Here is a 9,793-nt window from a genome sequence, read left to right on the forward strand (position 1 = left end):
TTGTCAAAAAGAGAGAGAGAGAGAATACGAAAGAGGATTGCCTCGTTGCTCTGCAAAGTGCGGGCCAGCTCCAACCCCATCCTGGCTACGGTAGCGGGCCGATACGACTCACCTGTTGTGCAACATTTTGAGGGTCTCATGACCGCTACCAGGTGATTGTTTGTTATTATTGCTGTACTTTTCGCTTTTCTTTTTGTCTTTTTGTATTTGTTCTACTAACACTTAGGTTTAAACCTTAAATGTTACTAACCATTATGGACCATTGTTGTCTTTTGAAATAAATAAATTAAATTAATTAAAAGTCTATAGATATATTAGATTGTTTTTAGATATTTATTCTCATGATATAAAATTACACTATAAATTATGCTAAACTAATCTACATGAATTTATATTATAATTGTCATTAATATAAAGTTACATAATATTATTTAATAAGATGGATACAATTCAAAACATGTCCTAAAAATAATAATCAATCTTATCTATCTTATCGTCAGCAACCTTATCATTCATGTCAAAACTAAGTATGGGAATAAGATAACTAAGTACCTATGAGTATCTCCTAATGATCGTCATGTTCTAAAATAAAAACTAGGTACAAATTACTTAAAAAAGAATAAATGAGAACATGTCAAATTTACACAATTCAATTTACAATTTCAAATGTCGAGGTCTATACTCATTTACTGAATGAAGTGGATTATCCATTAAAAGGACTCTCAGTTGACGTTCAAATGTTTCGTCACATGTTTCCATACGTAATTCAGCGGGTAGACGCTCGTACAGTCAGCATCAAAAGTAGCGGATGAAACAACGCGCCAAAAGTATCTGATATTCCGTTAACTTTTCCAAATAAAGATAAATTTCAAAAATTCGCGTTCAAAAGTATATTATTATCTTTTACAGTCTTAGTTGTTCTATATTAAATACATCACTTTTTGTTAAGCTGTTACAGAATGATAGATGCTTATGAAGCGTTATTTGGAAAAGTTTGATGCTGACTGTACTAAGTCGGGCCGATTACTCGCGGATTTTTGCTTGAAAGTGCCATGCGTCGCGGAACTGTTCTAAGTAACCTTTGAAATTTATAAATGAATTCCATTCAAGAAGTGGGTATGCATTTTTGATTATCAAGTCATTTTATCTAGTTTCACGTATTCACTTCAAAACAAATACTTCAACCAGCCAGGGCCAGCTACGAATAAAATAAATAGTACATATTTCAAAAACGGTGAGCTGGCGGCAAATAAAGATAACTGCCCACCGAATGTTTTAGGGAAGTGCAACAGCAAGCTCGTTTCTCCATACAAACGTAGTTGCTCTGAAACTTTGTACTTACAATAGGATAAGGTATCTCTGTGCCTGTAATTGAGTTTATGTAGCAGTAGATACTAATAGTCAAAAAATTATTCTTGATAATTATTTAGAACATAATTTGTAGATACTAATATAGGTTATAAAGTAGATACTAGTATTGTTTGATGTGAAATAATTATTGTATGTTATTGTTATGTTTTGATTATGTTATGTTCATTAATTACGAGTATGTTAATTTAATTTATAATGCATGTAGTTTAAGAATATTTTACGCCTTAAAGGCAGGTTATAATGGACAACCATTTTGATTTTCTAAAATGGATATCACCTACATATAACCAACAATAATAAATTGAATTGAAATAAAAAATACAGGAAATTTAAATTTTTCATACAACACTTGTTTCTTGCTCTTTTTCGTTTGTTTTATAAGCTGGAGCTATATAAACTAATTACAAGCATAGATATACCTCATGTCATTGTATGTGCAAAGTTTCATTACAATCCAACACGTTGTTTTAAAATGAAAGGCCGCCACTAGTAGGTACCTATTGTTCGACGAGTAACCTCCGTCATGAGGAATCATGGATCCCATCATCAGAACTCGAACTTGACGAAAATGTAGCTTAAAATCCTAACTTGGTTAGCAAATATAACGAAGTGGATATATAGTGTTTGGGAGCGAATGATACGACCGGCTTGATTCAGAACTGGTTTATTCCTGTCTTACATACTTGCATACATGACAGGATAAATCGCCAAACGTGAGCTATGCGTCGTTAACAAGTTTCGTTCTGATCATCATCAGCAATACAATTTCATCAAATGTCACAATGTAAATGCTTGATTTGTTGATAAAAAACACAATAATCACTCATTGATCCCATTATCAGAACTAGATTTTGACAAAAACGGGACCAGTCTGTATATTGACAGTCAAAAAATAATTTTCAAAATCGGTCCAGAAATGACGGAGATATGGAGTAACAAACATAAAAAAAACATACATCCTAATTTAGAACCTGCTTCTTTTGGAATCTTGAAGTCGGTTAAAGATTAAAAGTTTTAAAAATCTACATAAAGATTTGGTCACCCATACAATTATGACAGCGCAAATTGTTGTCGATGATTGATTACGTACTTTAAATAAGTACTATATTTTTTGTATTAATATTTATATTATTTGTAATTTTTGTATTATTTGTAAGGTAAAGTTTTCAGATTTTTCCCTTTACTTGTAGTATAAGACGATATTACTTTGCCAAATTTCATAATTCTAGGTCAACAGAAAGTACACTAAACAATTTGATTACCTTGAGAGAGAACTTAGAAGTTTGATATTTTCACAGCTTCAAGAGACTGTAGTCCTACTCGTAGGTATATGTTTTTAATTTCCTCCTTACCTCCTCCTCTTACCTCCACAAGTTCCCGAGATAACAAAGTGATCCTAAAACCTCACCTCAAAAGGAAAAACCGGAACCCTAAAATTTAAGAAACAACGCTTGTTTATTGAGTAAGTATAGCGCAAGAAAAATAATATATTATTCTTACAAAATATTGAAAGTAAAAAAAACTTTGATGTTATATTTTAAACAAGCAATAAAACAAGTCTGAATGCCTTACGAAAAAAAAATACAATAACAATAGTTTAAATTATACAAATAAACTACAATTAACTAAACTAAAACTACTATAAAACTAAAAATCTAAATCTAAAAAATCGTAGCATGGTGCCGACGATGCTGGCAGCATTTCCTCGCTGGCTCGCTATGTTCAAGCGTTGGGCGGCCTCTCTTATCCCCGGTCCCATCCACCAGCCGTTTCGCCAATTGCCGGTATAGGCCCTGTGCTGCGGGGCCCCACGGACCAAGAGTCTCGACTCCAAATGCAACAAAGTTGTAGTTGGTGTCGAGACTCCCCTATTTGCGCTTTCTCGTATTTGAGGAGGGCCTCGGCCGCCTTCACCGCCGCGCCATACAGTACCGTGGAGGTGAGAAGGTGCTAGCGTGTCAACACACGTTGCGTCCCACACGAGCACACGTCCACTCCACGGAATTAAAGACATCCCGTCTGGTCTCGTGCCATCGTCTCTGGCTATACCGGCAGGCTCCAGTATAGCCGGAACGTTGACGGTGGCAATTGTCCGATGGATTATGTCGTTACGTGCAGCGTGGCGAGAAAGGCGACCTGCGCTACGTTGGCAAGCAAGCCCGTGGCGCCCCAGCTGGTCCACCTCAAAGCCACAGGAGCAAGCATTTATATAATAAATTTATAAATATCGCTTTGAATTCTTCGTCGTCCATGTGTTTAGCCTCGGGGGCAATCGCAAAGTAATTGCTAGTATCTGCGAGTATCTTAGAGCATTTTTGGTCGCGGCATTCGTTTTGCATTAGTTATACCGTTGCCGAGTCCCGCTAAGTGGTAACATAGCTCAAGGCGACATTTGGGGTTTTTCCAAAACTTTCCTCAAAATAAAATTTCTTGTAGTTACTTTATTCTTAGCATTCGGTGTCGTGAAATAAAAAGGTTGGAATAATCTCAAATACAATTGAGTACTTATATGCATAAGGGTTTTTTAAACCGTTTATAAATTGAAATAAATTCTCAATAGAAAAAGATTAACCCCCTTTTTCATACTTTACGGGCCTTATTTAGTTAAATTATGTTTTATCCCTTTCTTACATATACATTATGTGAAAATGACAGATAAAAAGAAACAATTCATAGCAAAATCAGGCCAGTAACGCGTTTATGAATAAAGCCATAAGTATTTAACATCCCAAGCATCGCATTACATTCAAATATAAAATCTTAAAAACAACTTTACGTTTAACGTACCAAGTATTAGTTATGTTGATCCTTTTTTTAATACTACGTCGGTGGCAAACAAGCATACGGCCCGCCTGATGGTAAGCAGTCTCTGTACGCCTGCAACTCCGAAGGAGTTACATGCGCTTTGCCGACCCTCCTTGAGCTCTGGCAACCTTACTCACCGGTAGGAACACAACACTATGAGTAGGTTCTAGTGTTATTTGGTCGCGGTTTTCTGTAAGGTGGAGGTACATCCCCAGTTGGGCTTGTAATTTCTTAGCCTGACTAAACTCTACTACAAAAGCTTTGTAAGCTGAAATACTGTTACTTTCCTCAACTCTATTGAAACCTTTGGAAAGTAATACTGAAATTTAGTAAATAAGGGTCTAGGCTATAGGGGATGAAGTATAAAATAAACAAGGTATTAAATGCTAATAAATTTGATTTATTGCATTAAAATTGATTGAGTATGATTCAATAATTTATGAGCTCTATATCCAATGAAGTCTGATTAGGACCCATTCGGATATACCGCCTTGATTGCTAGGGCCAAATACCTAAGTCAGGAAAACAAGACGGAACAAAAACCTGACTGCCCAATTTAACCTGTACACAAACATAACAAAATATGTCACAGATAAAGACAAATTAAAACCTCATTTAAATTAGGTATGGCGTGATCATTTAGTGGTAAATATAGACCAACATCATGATAAATAACAACCCAAGCTCTCTGAGGTGTGAGACATGTTACATGATAAAATAAAATCTGAAATATATTCCAACAAGCACAAAACATATCCGTTCTTAAAGAAAGACGAATATAAACCATGTCAATAAAATGAAACACTATTTTAAGTGCATTGAACCAATAGGAAATTATAAAATCCTATCAAAATTATTGAATACTATTTACAAGACTACTATAATAAACCCTACCTTCTTCCTATAAAATGCCATTGTGGGATACATCAGGAGATCAAAATATTCCTACTTTAAGATAAAGAAAATTATGAAACAAGAAGTTGTAGCAAGTTCTATTAATAATATATAAGGTTTACTAATATGCTCAGATATAAATAAAGATATGTTAGCACTTATGTTGTGATTGACGTATTGATAACGTATTCATAAATGTGTTATAAAGATCGACCGGGTGAAGTCTGGCTTCTCACAACTATATTACTTTAATTAGTATACTGTAAAATAGCTGGTTGCAGTCAACTATAAGGCAACCTTTTGGATCTCATAAAATTATCATGCATACGCCGCTCTATGGACAACTCCCTAATATGTCAAGCCGCAAATCCCACGTGAAATGTTTCCATAGGTAAGTCACTTGGACCTTGCACCGTCTGCAGTACCTGAGGCATGTAGCCTAATGGAATATTACACGTAAGGTTCAGACTATCAAGTACTGAAACCGGGATAATAGTAAATAAATGACATGAGTGACCAAGAACGAAAATATACAAGACAATGATATAAGCGTTGCCCCTAATATCATGAGATCAGCCATTTTACTAAATTATCATATGCAACGTCACGCAAAAAGTAAGACTGTTAATTAAATTAAAAGCCAGTTGGATTAAGATTTGATACCTTTTGATCAAATATAAGTAAAGATGTATTAGTACTTATGATAACACATTCATAAATACGCTATAAAATTAGGTAGGATCGACGGGGTGTAGTCTGGCTTCACACAACTTTATCACCTTAATATACTGTAAAATAAAATAGCTGGTTGCAGTCAACTATAAGGCAACCTTTTGAATCTCATAAAATTATCATGCATACACCGCTCTATGGACAACTCCCTAATATGTCAAGCCGCAAATCCCACGTGAAATGTTTCCATAGGTAAGTCACTTGGACCTTGCACCATCTGCAGTACCTGAGGCATGTAGCCTAATGGAATATTACACGTAAAGTTCAGACTATCAAGTACTGAAACCGGGATAATAGTAAATAAATGACATGAGTGACCAAGAACGACAATATACAAGACAATGATATAAGCGTTGCCCCTAATATCATGAGATCAGCCATTTTACTAAATTATCATATGCGACATCTCGCAGAGTACAACTGTTAATTAAATTAAAAGCCAGTCGGTTTAGGATTCGATACCTTTAGTCATAACTGGGATCAATCAAATGCAACGACAATCCCAAATATAACCAAAAGCCGCATTGTTAAAACAGGCACTTATAAAACCATTGTGACAGGTTTCAACAACTACAATTGATTAGTAAATATATATAATATTCTCTCAATTGGACATAATCCAAAATGTAATAACCACATTCTAGTCATATGATTTGATTCAATATGACAAATAAATTAGGGCAGGTATAATACATTGGCAAATACAGATCAAACTATATACCAAATGATCAAAATATATACACCCACAATAACATTTCAACATACGTAATATACTTAGGTATGTACCTATAAAACGGAATCATGATCATAAAATAAGTATCAAATAGGCATCAGTTATCTACCTACAAATAATTAAGCAGTTAGGAATCGTGAATATTATTTAAACCGCTTGTATACTCCTATCATAACTAGACTATGAAATTTAAACCTTTTGTATAATTTATTGAAAGGTTACGTCACCGCTAGGTATTAAGATCTGCTTGATGGGGCTTCGATGCTCTCACATCATGATGAGAAGACAAGGCAAGGCAGGATCAATTCTCGTTCCACGCAAATGGACGGCGCACTGGATACAATGTGCAGGCGTGAGATACAGATGCGGCGTAGTGCAGCCAGCCTCTTCATGTAGAAGGTAGGTCTTGCATCTGGGCGCCCGTGGCAGTGGGGTTGATCAGGTACCGACGAGGATGCTCGGAGACACCGAGACACTCGAAAGCCGCTGATGGAACAAGACTCGCTCCGCAACCACCGTGAACCGGAAATTTGAGACAAAAATAGTGCTTAATATTCTAATCGAGTTAAACATTTACGCCCTACGGAATATATGAAGCTAAGTATCTATATGAATAAAGACAACTAGTCATTCAAAGGAAGAATCATTTCAATTATGATAATCAAACTATAATAGTGGAAGTCAAAGGATCTAAACTTAGTGACGTACAGAATACCTATAACGGTAGCCACAGTAATTAAGCTACTGTAAGAAGTCATTGAATAAAACCTATAATGTATTGCGACATAATATTACGTCATTAGCCATTTGTATAACATTCTAAATAAATAAGTATTTTGTAAAACTCATTCACCAAACAATAATATCAATCTAGTTCATGAACTTGGTTGCTAATTAAACAAACGTGGCCGTATACCTCTATACGCGCGCACAAATAATTACACAACCAATTATTTTTGTAGTATTGTAAAAGGTGAATTATGTAACTGCGTATTACATCATAATACACTCAACCTATCAACCTACATTTTCAATCAAAGTGCTGTAATTCACTAACACTGAAACATGAAAGTATGTGATATATAGATATGTCAGGTCAAGATTGAGATAACATATAAATCAGAACCAACGCACCGTGTCTACTAGCTTGCACCGGAGTGAATCTTCGCCCACATCTGCGAGGTCTGCATCTTGATTTGAAGCGTAGGAACTCTCGAAGGCAGAACACCCCAGGAATTGATGGCGGGACACGCAGCAGGCGCCCTTAGGATCCGCTGACAGGACTCGATATTCCTCGTACATGAACCGAGAATTCAGAAATAAACAATTTTAAATATATGTTAAAACATTTCATGAATTAAATTACCTACACCGTTCGTTGACTTTACGTGTTATACTATATATGGTAATAATGACTGATATTGACGGCTAAACCTACATAAAACGATAAAGAAATGACCGCCGAGTGTAACCCAACTAAAGTTATTTATCAACCTAATTGAATACATCTACTTATGCCATCTATATCTAAATCGAGACACATTCCACCCTTGCCATTGAATTAAAACATGGAAAATACATACGTTCCACTTCTTTTCGTAAACGGTTAATCCACAATAATAAACGCGCTCGTTTACTACTAAACACCTTCAATTATTTGCTAATGATTTCACAACTCAAATCAAGTACTTATCGTAATTGAATGCATCTACCTACCCTATAATCATATCACACACGAACACTGATTTACCTATCTTCAAAATTGATTATATTTAAAAAGCATATACACGATTTAGGAATTCACTGAACAAATGAAATTAAATATCTCAATCCATTTTGATGTCGTATTTAAAATAACACTCGTTTAAGAATCCGACTTACATTCACAGAGCACAAGAATTGTCATCTCGTTCCACAATGAAGGGTACCCAACGCGATCTATTCAACCTACCCGCTATTCATATATAGAAATAATGATTTTATTTATAGGCAACTCATCGGTATCAACCAAGCCTACAATCCTACTGATATTAAGCAAACATTGGAGCCTATGAATGAACGGAATATGTATTTTAGGTTTCCTCAAGATATAAAATGATATGCAAATAATTAAGTAGGTATATGAAATTACCGCACCGTAACACGTAGTTGTTTGGCAGCTGACCCATGACGGTTTTGTGTTTTTCAACACGCCCATGGTCCGGATGAAGCTCCTACAGCGTCCCGCCCATGTTGGCCGTATCCACACGCTAAGCTTCCAACGAAGGTGGCAGCTTATACTCGTATCTGCGAACAAGTTCTAATACACGGTTTTCTTATGATTTGCCACTCACAGTGACAATTTAAGAACCTTTAAGACCCGATGCTCGTGAAATGTAGCCCTTTCGGCAGCTGCCCGTGGTAGGCTCACGCAGTTCTTCACAACCGAGGTTAAGGTCAATACGACCCGCGTGTCGCCCATTGCAGTCGCTGTTCTTTTTCATATCTCCTGAAGATGGCCGCTAATAGACGTATCTGCAAACAAGCTTAGACACATGGTTTTCCTTACAACCTAACACTCACAGGATTCCTTCTTGACTCGACGCTCTGCTGAAGGCAAAAGATCTCGAATCCACTTTGCAGTTCCTTAAATAACTTCGTTCCCCCATGAGAACCCCTCAACCGCCATGTTAATCCTACTCCTAAGCCCAACCAGAATGCAGAGTTTTGATTGGATAATATTTACTATCCTCGTCTATGATTGGTCACTTTTATTCCCGCGTATTTAGATTGATCTGCCTTACAACAGATGGCATCTCTAAAGATAACAAATAAATTAAAAGCTTACGAAGTAGTTTATTGTGTTTAATCGATTATTCAATAAACATTACTTAAGAATTTATATTGAAAAATATATTATAAACAAATATTGTACTATGCAATATTATCATGAGTAAACTACCTGCTAGTTCAGTCATTCACCGCCAGATGTCACCGGATGCCACTGTCACATTACAAGTGCGAATATTATGCGCGAAATTCACTCCAAACAAATTCAATAATTTCTAAGAGAGTAAATAAATAAATGTAGATGTCAGTCTGTTACAGGCTCTGCTCTAGATCTGTAATGACATCCGCTGTGCTGTGCCCTACCACACAAGCGAGATAACATTCACAGTGCCCATACCTCTCTTTCCGACGTAGTTTAAACCTGCCATACCATACCAAAAGCCATACCTGGTTCCAATCCTGGCCTCTAGCGGCCCACCATACCAGGAA

The sequence above is a fragment of the Cydia pomonella genome, chromosome 4 (genome assembly GCF_033807575.1).
Source record: "Cydia pomonella isolate Wapato2018A chromosome 4, ilCydPomo1, whole genome shotgun sequence".
NCBI classification, from domain to species: domain Eukaryota; kingdom Metazoa; phylum Arthropoda; class Insecta; order Lepidoptera; family Tortricidae; genus Cydia; species Cydia pomonella.